Genomic DNA, 17,726 nt, shown 5'->3' with positions numbered 1-17,726 from the left:
GGAAACTGATAAGAAAGTGAAGAGACGATTTATAGAATGGGAGGAAACCATTGTCATCTAGTCATCTGACAGATGATTAATATCCAGAATATGTAAAGAACAACCCCCTCCAACAAGTAATTCAGTCAACAGTTGAGCAAATGATCTAAACAGACACTCCTTGAAAGAAGAAATACAAATGGTCAATAAATATATGAAAAATGCTCAATGTCTTTTGTTATCAAGAAAATGCAAAGAAGAATTGCCATGAAATTCCATTTCACCCCAGTTAGAATGGATATTATAAAAAACCAAATAAATGCTGGTGGAGATGTGAAGGAAAGAGAGTCACATATTCTCCTTGGATATATTAATGCAGTCACTATAGGAAACAGTAGAGAGGTTCCTCAAGAACTAAAAGTAGAACTATATAATCAGTTATCCCACTCTGGGTATATATATACATATATCTGGAGGAGATGAAGTTGTCACACAAAGAGATACCTGCACATGTTTATTGTGGCACTATTGACAACAGCCAAAATATGGAATCAGCCTATATGCCTAATAACAGATGAATGGATACAGAAAATATAGTACATATACACAATGGAGTATTATTCAGCTGTAAATAAAAATTAAATCCTATCATTTGCAGGAAAATGGAAGGACCTGGGGGACACCATGTTGAGATAAATAAGCCAGCCACAGAAAGTCAAGTATCACATGATTTTTCTCATATGTGAATACTAAAAATAAAAATAAGAAAAAGACCTAAAAGTAGAAGAGGGACCTTAGGGAAGAAGATTAAGGGGAAGGAGGGCACATGGTGAGAGAGGATAGAAAGACAGTGGATAAGAACAATACATGACATATACATGGATGGAAATGTTACAGTGAAGCCCATTGATTTATATAATTAATATGGTTTAACAATTATAACAATCAAAAGAAAAATATGAAAGAAAATGAGCTAGCTCAATGGCTCTCTCCTCTATGAGCAGTAATCCTAGTCACAAGGCTTCACCCTCATTACCTAACCCTTACTAAAATCTCCATGCTCAAATACTTCACTGACCTACAATAGATAGGTAGCATTAAAGACAAGAGGAAAATTAAACTACTAGAAAATAAAACCACAAGCAGGAGAACATGGGGCATTTGTGGTCTTTAAGGCTCTTCCTGTGAAAGGAGCTTCCATTTCACAGAGGGATCAAGTTCCTCATCAAAATCTCCCAGTTCCTGTTCTTTAGAGAGCTCCAAGAAGATCTGTAATGAGTCAAAAATAAAAGACAGGGCTGTCACAGTGCCCCTCAGTAGCAACAAGAGAGTGCAAAGAGCATCCCAAGAATGAAATAAAGTCACTAAAACTGACTCATGTGCTCCAGGGTGGACTGTGAGAGACTGTATTCCTCCAGGGCAAAGCTCTGTTTAACTGTGTAAGGATGAATATACATCAGGGCTTCATGTATTTTAAATCTGGCTGGCTTGCTAAATCATCATAGTACACACATAGCAGATGCAGGCAAGGATTAAACAAAGTGGTAAGACAAGCGATCCTGGTCTGAGTACAATATCGGCTTAAATATGCCAAGTGTTTGCTTTGGTTTGGAAGGAAAAGAGCTCAGGCTAAGCTTATGTGTTGTGAATTTTTTGAAATCTGTATTTAAGGAGGAAAAGGTGCTGAGAGGCTTCTTTCCCACACGTGAGCCTGTGATTTAGTGAACTTGGCACAGAAGCAGGTTGTGGAAGGAAAAGATACTCTGAAAAGGGAAAAAGGTGATGATGGAGAAGGACTTTAGTGGTTATTTAGGGAGCAGTGAGCTATCCAGGCCTTTTCCAGAAGCCTCTGCAGTGTTCTAATCAGGCTAAAACCACTTCTGGCTAATTAAAATATTCTGGAAGGACAATTCAAGTCATGCAAGAGCCCAAAAGACTGGTTTTTGGAGGATATATGCTATTAAAAGTCCCAGGTCAGCACGTTTTCTCTCGTATGTGGGAGGTAGACCCACTATAAAAATAAAGCATGGAATAGCCACAAGGAAACTCCTTGTAGAGCTATCTTAAAAAAACAATGATACCTTTTTTTGTTTTTTCAAAAACTGAGAACAGGAAGGTAAAACAAGTCCTGTCTGGGGGATTGGTACCAGTAGTGTGTGTGTTTGTGGGGGAGAAGATATAAGGGAAGGGTAAAGGAGGGTGAATGTAGAGGAAATATTATGTACTCATGCATGAAAATAGAAAAATGAGACCTGGTGAAACTATTCCAGGAATGAGGAGGGGGGCAACAGGAATGATGGAGGGAGTGAATTCAACTATGATATATTGTAAGAACTTTTATAAATGTCACAATGTGTCCTCAGTATAACAACAATATAATAAAAAAAATCCAATGAAGAAATGGGTAAATTAACTGAATAAAACTTTTCTAAAGGAAGAAGTCCAAATGGCCAAAATATACAAGAAGTTATGCTCAATACCCCTGGCCATAAAGTAAATGCAAATCAAATCACATTAAGATTCCACCTCACCCCTGTTACAATGACTATCATCAAGAACACAAATGTTCTTCTTGGCTACCATCAAGAAGAAGAAATGTTGGTGAGGATGTGGGGAAAAAGGAACCCTCATATGCTGCTGGTAGGAATGTAAATTAGTACAACCACTGTGAAAAACAGTATGGAGGCTCCTCAAAAAACTAAAAATAGAACTGCCATATGATCCAGCAATTCCAGTCCTAGGGACATATCTTAAGGAATGTAAGTCAGGTTACAATAAAGTTACCTGCACACACATGTTTATGCAATATTATTCACAATAGCCAAGCCATGGAAACAGCCAAGATGCCTTACAACTGATAAATGGGTTAAGAAAATGTGGTATTTACATACAAGGGAATTTTATTCAGCCACAAAGAAGAATGAAATTTTGTCATCTGCAGGTAAATGGATGGAACTGGAGAAGACCATCTTAAGTGACATTAGCCAGGTTCAGAAGGCCAAAAACCGCATGTTTTCTCTCATGTGTAGAATATAGATCTAATACAAATCCAGCAATATTATGAAAAGCAGGTCATGCTAAGGGGAGATCACATAAGAGAGAGGGAGGGTAAAGGAAGGAAGTTAAGAAGGTGAATACTGCTGATGTACTTTCTATATAAGAATGAATGTAGAATTTTTAAACCTATTAAAATCACCATATGAAGGAGACTAAGGTAGAGAGATGAAAAGTAGAGAAGATAAACTAATTTGGGTTATAATTCATATGTATATGGAAATGTCACAAGGAAACTCCCTGTATAGCTTTCTTAAACAAATTAAAATGTCATTTTTTTTCTTTTACAAAGTCAGAGATCAGGAGGGCAAAACAGGTCTTGTCTAGGGGGATGCTTCCGGTGGGAGGGGGGAGGAGGGGGGGAAATGGTGAAGAGGGGAAATATGGTATAAATACTATGTGTACAGTATATAAATGGAAAAATGATATCTGTTGAAACTATTCCAAGATAAAGGAGAATGATGGAGAGGGTGAATTCAAGTGCAATATATTTGACATATTGTAAGAACTTTTGTAAATGCCACACTGTACCCCCACCCAGCACAGCAATAAAAAAGAAAAACAAATACAAAAGAGAAATCATCACCAAAACAAAAGCATTAAAAAAAAAATCCCAACCCAATAATGACAGCAAAGCAAATCTGGGGAGTGCTGTGAAAGATCACATGGCCCAGAAAGTTTAGGTGCTCAGATCAGAAATGGAAAGAAGCTGCATCAAGATGGCCTTGGATCATCAGCAGTCCAAAGACACTAAAGGGCCAGAAGATGGGAATCTCTGTCTTAGGACAGGTAACAAGAAAGGAAAGATGTCATTGAGCAGTGAAAATAAAAATAATATATAGAATGAATTCCAACTGGGAGCTCATGGCATACAGTTACAGTTGAAGACAAATAAAACAAAAAGAAAGACAAAATGAAACAAGACTGTGCTTGCAGATGAATGCAGTATTTTCAATTTTAAAGTAAAGCCCAGCAACAGGGAATGATTATTCATGATTATACAGGATGGCTGTTTCTTTTTTAAAGTAAATTTATTAGCATATATTAATCATACAAAGGGGTCTCATTGTTATATTTCCATACATGTATGTAATGTATGTTGATCAAATTCTCCCATCTTCATTCTTTCTTATCCTCCTCCTCTGCTCCCCTTTATTTTACAGTTTTCAGTGGGTTTCATGGTGCCATTTACAAATAACCCTTGCTATGTACACACACACACAGCACTACCTCACCTTCTTGGTTTTCTCCTTCTAGAATTGAAATTGACCTTTAACCATTGAGATTTAGCATGGCATGTTCCAATTCAATTTATCATCTCTATGGGTTATTTTGAGTTTCAAAATTAACTGCTTCTTCCTTTGAAGAAGGCTTGTGATAAAGATTGCACCTCCTACACTGGCAACTTACAGATCAACAGAGAGGAGTACCTGGGAAGAAAGGAGAGCTAAGCTGTTTTTGGGTCTGAAGGTCATCACCTATGGCCTAAGTCTATGGCAGACATTTTGCATAAATCAGAGTGAATGGCATAGTAGCAACTCCCAGAGTGAATCCACAATAAAGAAAGGAAATCATCTGACAAGAAGGAGAGCTGGGAAAGGAGGGTGGGAATCAGTTTAGCATCTCAGGGTCCTTGAACGGAAATGAATAGGGTCAGTGCCTTTGCCACCCCTCCCAGAAGCTCAGGGTCCATATCCATTTGATAATTTCCTAGAATTTTCAAATATAGTAGAAATCTAAGCCCATCCTGTACAGAGCCCCTTCACCCCATTCTCTCGCCCCCCTCCTCTAACTCAAGTCAAATGGCTTTCCTGATATGGGATAAAGCAAATGGGTCACGAGCGCAAAGTGAATGGTGTCTGGAGGACCCAGCGTTCACCAGTTGTACTCATGTGCATATCTACATCCTTACTGCTCACGAATAATGAGGACAAATTAGATTCCACTTCTAAGGATTTGTTTTCTTGATCTAATGGAACATTCAATCCTGTTCACACTGCTTATTTCTTATTATGTCTGTGTGAAGCATTCAAATTTAGTAACACACTGCACAGGTTACTTTTGGGTAAATCCTCTGAAAAGTTAGATGGCTTTTGCTATTATGAATTATTTCTTTCATTACCTACTTCCTTCTGTCCTCCGTAACTCCTTGTCCATCTGTTTTTTATAGCGAATTCTATCAGAAATTATACGTACAATTTTTTCAAGGATGGTGTCATCCATGAGCCTTTATTTAAAATTGGGGTGCTAACAGACATAGAATAAAAATAGGGGTTGTATTCCAGTTTTGCTATCACTCAACTCTGTCGTATGACTTCACTTGTTATTGTATGAAGTTTCTACTAATAAAAATACTAATAAAATCCACTTATTGAATTTCTCGTAAGTACTAGATCTTCACCTTACTTGAGTTTTTTATTGGAATAACAGCATCTACTTTTAAAGATCTGGATGACAATTAGATAATACAGATCAGCACAGGACCCAACACTCAGTAGCACCATGACAAATACAACATTAGCTTCTCAATAATACTCTTCTCCTGTTTAGTTCTCACAGTATCCCATTAATACAGTAATCAGGGTTTTTTAGGCTTTCTTGTGGAGTAAACATGGCCCCCACTGTCTGTGAGTAAAACAACGCTCAGGAAAAAAAATCGACATTTGGTGCCAGATCAAAAAAGGAACCATCTTTACCTTTCTTGCTTAGCAGCCTGGGGGAAAACTCTCAGAATTTTCTCCTGGAGGGGCTTCACCTGTGCAAAGGTCTTCACCTTCATCTCTAGCAGGTATTCTTTGCCAAATTTACTTATCAGGTGTTAGATGGAGCTGCTACATCTAAATCAGGAGCAGGAATTATAAATTGACAAGGCACACAAGGGAAATGAGTCTAGAAATATATTCAAGTTGTGACTTCATCACTTCACAAACACCACAGACACCTATCATTTTTAAGTGGGTGAGCAGTACCTCCCACTCTTTCCCCCAAGTCTCCTCCTGTTCAACAGTGAAACCTGCTTTGCTCTGGTCATAACATGGAGAGATCAGGTGTGGGTTCAAGACAGGCACTCAACTTAGCTTTCCAGACACCAAGATGGCCACATGGTTACACATGGCCTCGGCCTTTGCCATGTAGTCCATGGCCAGGAGGACACACTGTTCTGTGTTTGTAAAGGTGGCCTGGATGACCTGCCTATTTTCTCAGGAGAATATTTGTAATTAATGGAAATCTTCTGATTCTTGGAGAAATGATGGAAAGGAAATTTCATAAGACAGAAATGAGAAGCAATTAATAAATGCAGGAGGAAGTCAGGTAGGATGAGAATGGGCAAATCAGTTCAGAGAGGAAAATTGGGCACTTAAATTGGAGAAGGGACACGGGAAAATAAAAATTTAGTGGAAGAAGGCACAAAAGAAAAATACTGAGTAAAAAGATGGTTTGTGAGAAGGCACTGGGAAGGCAAACACAGAAAAACTGAAGGGCAGAGCTCTCAGGGTCTTCTGGGTTGAGAAAGAATATACAGGAAGTTTGTAAATGTCAGTATCTAGATACCCCAAACGTCACAGGCTATGGAAAAATCATATTCTTAATCTAGTCTTGGGGTCCTTGGGTAACTGAACTAACAAAAACCCTTTGTACATCTACCAAGGCCAAACAAGCAAATTAAACACAGAAGAGTGCTGAATTCTACAAAGTATATTTTTTCCCTTAATGAGAAATAGATACAAACTGTCAGGAATATATATTGCCAAATATCAGTTCCTATGATATGGATAGTATTTACTGTACTTAAAATCAATTTTAAGGGAGGGTTTTTGCTGATTTAACAATATTAACAAAATTCATAAGTCTTCATTAGGTGTCAGTACTGGCCCCAATGGTGGTACACACTCCTCACCACGTTTGCTGCTGTCCCTCAGGGTCCATCCCAGTGGAAGGCTCATCCAGAAGCACCACTGACGGGTTCCCCAGGATGCTCAACAGGAAGCACAGCTGGAATGAGAGGGACAGACTGTGGGGCACCGGTCTGAGGGGTGCACAGAGCCACATGGAGCCCTGGCCGTACCTTTCTCTTTACTCCCTCAGACAGGGTCTTCACGGGGGCCTTCAGCTGGTCCTGCAGCTTGAACACGTCCACCAGCCTGGAGGAAACACAGCCCAGGGTCAGAGTCTGCCCAACAATGAGGAGAGCTGATGGAAGGATGAACAAGCGAGAGCAAGGATGGAAAGCAGGGCCTAGTTCTGTGAAGAAGGGTGGTGGTGAGGGGGAGGTGATATTACTGCTGGTTTAAACCCCTCCAAAAACTGCTGGCACATGTCAGGATATCCAAATAGTTTTGATGCAGTAGTTTAAATTTTAGTATTTTCAATAAGTTTTTACCAATGATACTATTTTCTTTCCATGTTTAATATGAGATGAAAAACTTTTTAACACTTTGAAACCTGGGAAATCATTTTCTACTTGCAAATCTGCCCAGTGTGACCTGGGTCAGCATTTGGAGCCTCCATCTTGAGTTTCCTGTGAATGTTGTCACTCCCAATATCTTCCCTGCCCCCTGGGTTGGGAACAGAACAGGCATGGCTCCCTGTGTAACCATGCAATGGTGACTTTGGTGTCATCTTTCTTCAGCCCCTTCACTGCTGCAAACACTTCCAGGTGTTCCTTCACCCTCAGATCAGGCCACAGTGCATTCTCCTGAGGACAGTAGCCCAGGAATCCCAGGGTATCCCCTTCACTGCTCCCTTTTAGTAGCACCTATGGATAAAAGGTCAGGGCCTACATTCTGCACTGCTTCTCTGAGTGACACTGCTTCCCTGTGACAGTTGTCTCTTTCTATTTGTTAGAAACTAGCAAAGGAGAAGGAATTCATTCAAACAATGAGTGCACAAACTCAAATGTATGCAAAAGTAGAACATTATCTTATGTTAAAAATGATCAACAGGGAAATGCAAACTAAAACCATGATGAGATATCAACACAACACCTGTTACAATGGATTTATCAGAATGACAAAAGATTGATGTTGGTGAAAACTTGTGCACTGTCGGTGGGAATGAATATTAATTCAGTCATTATTGAAAATCATATGAGGTCTCCTCAGAAACCAAATAAAATAACTAACATAGGGTCCAGCAATCCTACCTCTGAGTAGCTATCCAAGGAATTAAAATCACTATGCCCAAAAGACGTCTGTATCCCCATGTTCACTGCAGCTTTGTTCACAATAGTCAAGATATGAAATCAGTCTTAGTGCCCATTGATGGAATGAATAAAAATGTGCAATGTAAACCCAGTAGAATACTGGTCAGCCTTGGGTAAATCTTGTCATTGGTGACAACATGGATTAACCTGGAGTACATTGTGCTAAATGAAATAAGACAGACATAGAAAAACAAGAACCTCATGATCTCAGTGAGCTTCCAGCTCATGATTTTCATGAGTTGAATTCACAGAAATAGAAGGTAGAATGATGGCTACCTGACACCAGGAGAACAGGGGGGAAGAAGAAGGAAGAGATGCTGATCCAAGCTTTCACAGTTCTAACTAGATAGGAGGAATAAGCATTAGTGATCATTTGCTCAGAATGATGACTGCTAAATAACAGTGCATTGTATATTTTAAAATTGATGAAATAACAGATTTTGAAGGTTTTCAATCACAAACAAATCAATAAATATGTGAACCAATAAATATGTTATTTAGCTTGATTTCATCATTCCACATCATAAACATTATATAAGAGGATCACATTGTACCCCATAGAGAAGTCTAATTATTGCATGTCAATTAAAAAAATTTTAAATATTTTTTTAAAAAGGGAAATGAAATCTTGACATAATGGCTGAGTTCTTACAATAAATTACCCCATCAGGAGACTGGGTGGAAAATAACAAGGGAAGTGGCTTTAGGTTGGGTAATCTGCTGACTGAGGGGCTGTGCAGCAGAGTAGAAGGAAGCTGATGAAAAAGGATTTGCAGGAGAGCAAAGAGCAATAGCAAAGCCCTACAGAGGGCTGAGACTTGAGATCATGAAGCAAGATGATGCTTGGATCCCAAGGCAGGGTAGGGGTTCTGGATCAGAATGAGCAAGGGGAGAGATGCAGCAGAAGGTCAGGGAAGTAAGCTCCTACAGCCACTTGCAAAACAACGGTGAGGTGACCTGCTAGTCACAGAATGGAGGTCACCAAAAGTGTTTAAGGAGGAGAATAACATGGTTAAAAAATACCACACTGGCTGATCTGATTAACCTCATTTAATGACACAAAAATAGTTGGTTTTGGAATTCAGACCTTTTTTACATTTCAAAATACTTTATTGCAATATAACAATATAAATGGGGCAGCTATCTCTTTGCCCCATTTTTTATGACATTTTTTATGACAAGCCAGGTGGTGACTGACTTGAAGGGCAGATGCAGCTGTAGTAGAGTCCTATAAAGTACAGCTGTGCCTTGAACATTACAAAGAAAATCCCTTCTGCACACCTGCTCTCACTGTGGCTTCAGAGGGACCAAGAATATGTATTTTTCCTCCCATAGTGGGATGTTTGTCAATAACTTTCCTAGCTTATCTTTTCTCTTCCTGGCTTGACCATCAACACTTTTCCTGTAGAGTTCCAGATTTCTTCCTTCTCTTGGTCATACTTATCAAAGAGTTCTTAAGATTTCCTATCTCTGCCATAGAATTTGGAGGGAAATTATTTTCTATCTGTCCTATGATCTCCCTCCCTTCAATAATTCTGAGTTCTTTGACAGTTTGCTTGGCTGCTCTGCTTCTGATATGGGAATCATATCAGAAGCAAAACATCATATCAGGTAGCAAACTTCATTCAACTTTCCATCCTTGTATCTCAGTTCTCTATCCAATTTGTACTGGGAAAGCTTCCAGTAAGATTGTATATGCTCAAGGATTTATGACTTGGTAACAGTGCTTTAAGAAGGACAGTGAATAAGAGATTTTGTTGGATGAACAAATCTAGAAAGAATATATGGAAACCATTCCATTTATAATAGCCTCAAAAAAATCAAATACCTAGGAATAAACTTAACAAAGGAAGTAAATGACCTCAACAAGGAGAACTACACTGAAGAAAGAGAATGAGGCAGACTACAGAAGGTGGAAAGATCTATGCTCATGGACTGGCAGAATCAACATAGTAAAAATGGCTATACTACCAAAAGAAATCTACATGTTCAATGAAATTCCCATTGGAATTCCAATGACATTCATCACAGAGATTAAAAAAATTCTGTGGAAAGTTCATTTGGAAACATAAAAGACCATGAATAGCCAAGGCAATACTGAGCAAAAAAAGCAAGCTGGAGGTATCAAATACCCAACTTCAAGCTATACTACAGAGGCATAGCAATAAAAACAGCATGGTACTGGCACAAAAACATATATGAACACCAGTGGAACAGAATAGAGGACCCAGATATGAATCCAAACAGCTGTGCCCACCTTATTTTTGACAAGGCACCAAAAACATAAAATGGGGAAAAGACAGCCTCTTCAACAAATGTTGCTGGGAAAAGTGGTTATATGCCTGCAGAAAACTGAAACTAGACAGACTGGGCCTGTTACCCTGTACTAATGTCAACTCAAAGTGGATTAAGGACCTTAATATTAGACCTGAAGCTTTGCAGTTAGTACACAAAAGGACAGGGAATACTCTGGAAATAACAGGTATAGGCAAGGACCTCCTCAGTAGAACTTCAGCAGACCAGCCACTGAGAGAAAGGATGGACAAATGGGACTACACAAAATTAAACAGCTTCTACACAACAAAAGAAATGGTCTCTAAGTTGAAGAGACTACCCACAGAGCGGGAGAAAATATTTGCTAGCTATACATCAGACAAAAGACTGATAACTAGAATATTCAGGGAGCTTAAAAACTAAAATCCTGGAGATTCCAAGATGGAGGCTAGAGGGAGGAAGCAGAAAGCGTGCTTCCTAAAGTAAAATCTTGGAGAGATGCTGGAGATACACATTACAGGAAAAACCACAAAGAAGTAAAACTTTGACTACTCCACACCCCTAGCACGCTCATACCCTCTCAATTTCATGTTAAATGGAGAAACCAACAGGGTTCCCATGCTGCCACCAGATGCCAGCACCCAGATGGCTTGGGAAGACGCAGACCACAAGCTGAGCTAACAGGCAAGCGGTACTCCCACAGACAACCCTGGGCCAGATCAGCATAGCCCCCTGGACAGACCGACTCCCACCCAGGGAAAAAAGAAAACAAAATTGAATAATAAGCAATAACAACAAAAAAGACACGTAGCAAAGAGGGCAGGGCACCCTGAGCACTGAAGCGGGGGAGGGGAAATCCCTCCCAGAACTGTAAATAAACAAGCCGGCCAGAGAAGGCAAGAGTGGCAGCACACGTCCAGCAACCAGGAACGGGAAAGCTTGTAAAAGTGGCGGTGGGAGGAAAACACCACAGGAGAGAGGGGAAGACCCACTTCCCACATGAACTGTAAATACACACGCCAGCCTGAGAAAGCGAGTGCAGTGTCACCTCCCCCAGTGTGCTTGGCAAGGGGAAAGCTTGTAGCAGAGGCTGGTGCCCAGGAGAACTCTAAGTAAACAAAGCCTGAGGGGCCAGGTGAGTGTTAAGCTCACTCCTGAGATCTGCATAAATAAAGCCTCCAGCAACAGCAGGCTGACAGCAGCAGGCAGGTGAGCCGCAGCCTCAGATAGCCATTCACAGAACTGTCTCCAGACTCTTCCCTTTCTTCCTCTGATGAGACAACAACCGAACTACACCTGCATGCTGAAAAACTTACTGAAACTGTACTGCATTTGAACTTGGGACACTTTGTGGTGTTTTTTTTGTTTGGTTTGGTTTGGTTTGGTTTTTTTTCCCCTTTGATGAGACAATGACAGAACTACTTCTGAGATACCATCTCCAGGATTGGAGGCTGAGGGGCTAACAGCAAAATTATTAAGACTGAAACTTTATTGCATTTGAACTTGGAGATTTTTTATTTTTATTATTATTTTTTTCTCAATCCTCTCTCTGTCTCCCTAATGTCTGTTCAGCTTACTGTTGATTAGTACACTATCTCTCCCTGTTTATATCTTTGAAACTTTTTTCTGTTTGCTTGTTTTGTTTTTTACATGTTTGTTTATTTGTTTTTCCCTCTTTCTTTAACTTCTTTGCTTTCCCTCTCCTCTCACCCTTCCATTCTAAATATCATCATTGTTATTATTACAAGCTAGAAAATACTTAATTGCACACAGTACAGGGACAATAACAACACCAAGCGCAATGACAGGAAGACAGAAAAAACAGGGAAACCAGTTTCCCCACAGAAAAAACATCAGTACAGGAACCAGAGGGAAATGAAGAAAACAGATACTCAGACCCAGACTCCAACAAAATGAAGATAAACTATGCCAAAGAACCCAATGAAGCCCACAAGAACAATCTAAAAGAAGAAATACTACAGGTAATCAATGAGACTTTATAGAGATGATACTGGATATGGTCAACAAAAAGGTACAGGAAACTCTCAAGAAATTCAAAGACAACAAAAATAGAGAATATAAAAAAGCACAAGAAGAAATAAAAGAAACCATAGAAGCACTGGATAAACACCCAAGTGAAACAAAGAACACGATTAATAAAGAGATAAATGAACTCAGGACGAAAATAGACAACATTAAAGAGGAAATGACGCAGGATATGGAAAACCTCAGAAAAAAGAACAAAGCAGTATTGCAAAACAATATGGACGGCTAATCCAGCAGAATAGAACAAACAGAAGACAGAATCTCAGAACTTGAAGATGAAATGGTAATTAAAGGAAAAACTGAAGAACTATCAATTAAACAACTCAAGACCTGTGAAAAGAAAATGCAAGAACTTACTGACTCCATCAAAAGACCAAACCTGAGAATCATGGACACTGAAGAAGGAGAAGAGGTGCAAGCAAAGGGAATGCATATATATTCAACAAAATAATAACAGAAAATTTCCCAAATCTAGAGAAATCTATTCCCATACAGATGCAAGAGGCCTCCAGAACACCAAACAGACCAGACCAAAATAGACATATTATCATTAAAACAACAAATACAAAGAACCAAGAAAGAATATTGAAGGCTGTAAGAGAGAAAAAACAAATAACATACAAAGGTAAACCCATCAAAATCACAGCAGATTTCTCAACAGAAACATTAAAAGCAAGAAGAGCTTGGGGTGAGATCTTCTGGGCACTGAATGAAAAGAACTTCAACCCCAGGATACTCTACCCTGCAAAACTATCATTCAAAATAGATGGAGCAATAGAAGTCTTCCATGATAAGCAGAAACTAAAACAATATGTGACCACAAAGCCACCATTACAAAAGATTCTGCAAGGGATTCTGCACACAGAAAGTGAAACCCAACATAACCATGAAAGGGCAGGCAGCACCAAACCACAGGATAAGAAAAAGCAAGAAAGTAGAGAGTAACCTCAACTTAGGTACACACAATCAAACCTTCAAACAACTAAGACAACTAAATGGCAGGAATCACCACATACATATCAGTACTAACACTTAATGTTAATGGACTTCCCCATCAAAAGGCACCGCTTGATGAAATGGATTAAAAAGGAAGATCCAACAATTTGTTGCTTACAGGAGACCCATCTCACCGACAGAAATAAGCATAGGCTTAGGATGAAAGGCTGGAAGAAGATTTACCCAGCCAATGGCCCCCAAAGACAAGAAGGAGTAGCAATACTTATCTCTGACAAAGTAGACTTCAAACCTACATTGATCAAACGAGATAAAGAAGGTCATTCCATACTAATAAAAGGGGAAATAGACCAAAAGGAAATAACAATTATCAACCTATATGCACCTAAGGTCAGTGCACCCAATTTTATCAAACATACTTGGAAGGACCTAAAAGCATATATTGCCTCCAACACAGTGGTTGTGGGAGACTTTAACACCCTGTTATCATCAATAGATAGGTCATCCAAACAAAAAATCAATAAAGAAACCCTAGATCTAACATATACCATAGATCAAATGGACCTACTTGATGTCTACAGAACATTTCATCCAACTTCTACACAATATACATTCTTCTCAGCAGCCCATGGAACCTTCTCCAAAATAGATCATATCCTAGGGCACAAAGCAATCCTCAGCAAATATAAGAAAATAGAAATTATAACATGCATTCTATCTGATCACAATGAAATAAAACTAGAACTCAACAACAAAAGTAAAGACAAAAAGCATGCAAGCAACTGGAAACAATAGCTCATTGCTTAATGAACAATGGGTCATTGATGAAATAAAAGAGGAAGCGTTCCTGGAAGTCAATGAAAATGAAAACACAACCTACTGGAACCAATGGTACACAGCAAAGGCAGTCCTGAGAGGAAAGTTTATAGCCATGAGTGCATATATTAAAAAGATTGAAAGATCCCAAATCAATGACCTAATGATACATCTCAAACTCCTAGAAAAACAAAAACAAGCAAATCCCAAAACAAATAGAAGGATAGAAATCATAAAAATAAGAGCTGAAATCAATGAAATAGAAACCAAAAAAACCATAAAAAGAATATATGAAACAAAAAGTTGGTTCTTTGAAAAAATAAACAAGATCAACAGACCCCTGGCAAACCTGACTAAAATGAGGAGAGAAAAAACCCAAATTAGTAGAATTAGGAATGCAAAAAGGGAGATAAAAACAAACACCATGGAAGTCCAGGAAATCATCAGAGACTATTTTGAGAATCTATATTCAAATAAACTTGAAAATCTTAAAGAAATGGATAGATTTCTAGATACATATGATCATCCAAAACTGAACCAAGAGGAAATTAATCACCTGAATAGATCTATAACACACAAATAAATTCAAGCAGCAATCAAGAGTCTCCCCAAAAAGAAAACTCCAGGACCTGATGGATTCTCTGCTGAATTCTATCAGACCTTTAAAGAAGAACTGATACCAACCCTCCTTAAACTGTTCCATGAAATAGAAAGGGAAGGAAAACTGCCAAACACATTTTATGAAGCCAGTATTACACTTATCCCAAAACCAGGCAAAGACACCTCCAAAAAGGAGAACTATAGGCCAATCTCCTTAATGAACATTGATGCAAAAATCCTCAACAAAATAATGGCAAATCGAATTCAGCAACACATCAAAAAGATTATTCACCACGACCAGGTAGGCTTCATCCCAGGGATGCAGGGGTGGTTCAACATACGAAAATCAATAAACGTAATAAACCACATTAACAGAAGCAAAGATAAAAACCACTTGATCATCTCAATAGATGCAGAAAAAGCCTTTGATAAGATCCAACATCATTTCATGATAAAAGCTCTAAGAAAACTAGGAATAGAAGGAAAGTTTCTCAACATTATAAAAGCTATATATGACAAACCTACAGCCAGCATTATACTTAACGGAGAAAAATTAAAACCATTCCCTCTAAAATCAGGAACCAGACAAGGATGCCCACTATCTCCACTCCTATTCAACATAGTACTGGAATTCCTAGCCAGAGCAATTAGGCAAGAAGAAGGAATAAAAGGAATACAAATAGGTAAAGAAACTGTCAAAATATCCCTATTTGCAGACGACATGATCCTATACCTTAAAGACCCAAAAAACTCTACTCAGAAGCTTCTAGACATCATCAATAGCTATAGCAGGGTAGCAGGATATAAAATCAACATAGAAAAATCATTAGCATTTCTATACACTAACAATGAGCAAACGGAAAAAGAATGTATGAAAACAATTCCATTTACAATAGCCTCAAACAAAATCAAATACCTAGGTGTAAACCTAACAAAAGATGTGAAAGACCTCTACAAGGAAAACTATACACTTCTGAAGAAAGAGATTGAGGAAGACTATAGAAAGTGGAGAGATCTCCCATGCTCATGGATTGGTAGAATCAACATAGTAAAAATGTCGATACTTCCCAAAGTAATCTACATGTTTAATGCAATTCCCATCAAAATTCCAATGACATTCATTAAAGAGATTGAAAAATCTACTGTGAAATTTATATGGAAACACAAGAGGCCACGAATAGCCAAGGCAATACTCAGTCAGAATAACAATGCAGGAGGTATCACAATACCTGACTTCAAACTATATTACAAAGCAATAACAATAAAAACAGCATGGTACTGGCACAAAAACAGACATGAAGACCAGTGGAACAGAATAGAGGATCCAGATATGAAGCCACACAACTATGAGCAACTTATCTTTGACAAAGGAGCTAAAAATATAAATGGAGAAATAACAGCGTCTTCAACAAAAACTGCTGGGAAAACTGGTTAGCAGTCTGCAAAAAACTGAAACTAGATCCATGTATATCATCCTATACCAAGATTAACTCAAAATGGATCAAGGATCTTAATATCAGACCCCAAACTCTTAAGTTGATACAAGAAAGAATAGGAAATACTCTGGAGTTAGTAGGTATAGGTAAGAACTTTCTCAATGAAACCCCAGCAGCACAGCAACTAAGAGATAGCATAGATAAATGGGACCTCATAAAACTAAAAAGCTTCTGTTCATCAAAAGAAATGGTCTCTAAACTGAAGAGAACACCCACAGAGTGGGAGAAAATATTTGCCAATTATACATCAGACAAAGGACTGATAACCAGAATATACAGGGAACTTAAAAAACTAAATTCTCCCAAAACTAATGAACCAATAAAGAAATGGGCACGTGAACTAAACAGAACTTTCTCAAAAGAAGAAATTCAAATGGCCAGAAAACACATGAAAAAATGCTCACCATCTCTAGCAATAAAGGAAATGCAAATTAAAACCACACTAAGATTCCACCTCACCCCTGTTAGAATAGCCATCATCATCAACACCACTAACAACAGGTGTTGGCGAGGATGCGGGGAAAAAGGAACCCTCTTACACTGTTGGTGGGAATGTAAACTAGTACAACCACTTTGGAAAAAAATTTGGAGGCTACTTAAAAAGCTGGACATCGATCTACCATTTGATCCAGCAATACCACTCTTGGGGATATACCCAAAAGACTGTTACTCCAGAGGTACCTGCACATCCATGTTTATTGCGGCACTATTCACAATAGCCAAGTTATGGAAACAGCCAAGATGCCCCAGCACAGATGAATGGATTAAGAAAATGTGGTATCTATACACAATGGAATTCTATGCAGCCATGAAGAAGAACGAAATGTTATCATTCGCTGGTAAATGGATGGAACTGGAGAACATCATTCTGAGTGAGGTTAGCCTGGCCCAAAAGACCAAAAATCGTATGTTCTCCCTCATATGTGGACATTAGATCAAGGGCAAACACAACAAGGGGATTGGACTATGAGCACATGATAAAAGCGAGAGCACACAAGGGAGGGGTGAGGATAGGTAAGACACCTAAAAAACTAGCTAGCATTTGTTGCCCTTAATGCAGAGAAACTAAAGCAGATACCTTAAAGCAACTGAGGCCAATAGGAAAAGGGGAACAGGTACTAGAGAAAAGGTTAGATCAAAAAGAATTAACCTAGAAGGTAACACCCACGCACAGGAAATCAATGTGAGTCAATGCCCTGTATAGCTATCCTTATCTCAACCAGCAAAACCCCTTGTTCCTTCCTATTATGGCTTATACTCTCTCTACAACAAAATTAGAGATAAAGGTAAAATAGTTTCTGCTG

At 38.7% G+C, this 17,726-nt stretch overlaps 1 pseudogene; it reads right to left on the bottom strand.

Moving 5' to 3' along the window:
* Window positions 1-1,149: 1,149 nt before the first annotated feature.
* The window catches only part of LOC109674896 (ABC-type organic anion transporter ABCA8A-like), a 78,733-nt pseudogene continuing 62,156 nt past the window's right edge, over window positions 1,150-17,726 (bottom strand).

The sequence above is a fragment of the Castor canadensis genome, chromosome 11, assembly GCF_047511655.1.
Source record: "Castor canadensis chromosome 11, mCasCan1.hap1v2, whole genome shotgun sequence".
Lineage (NCBI taxonomy): Eukaryota > Metazoa > Chordata > Mammalia > Rodentia > Castoridae > Castor > Castor canadensis.
This window is presented reverse-complemented; position numbering and strand designations above follow the sequence as displayed.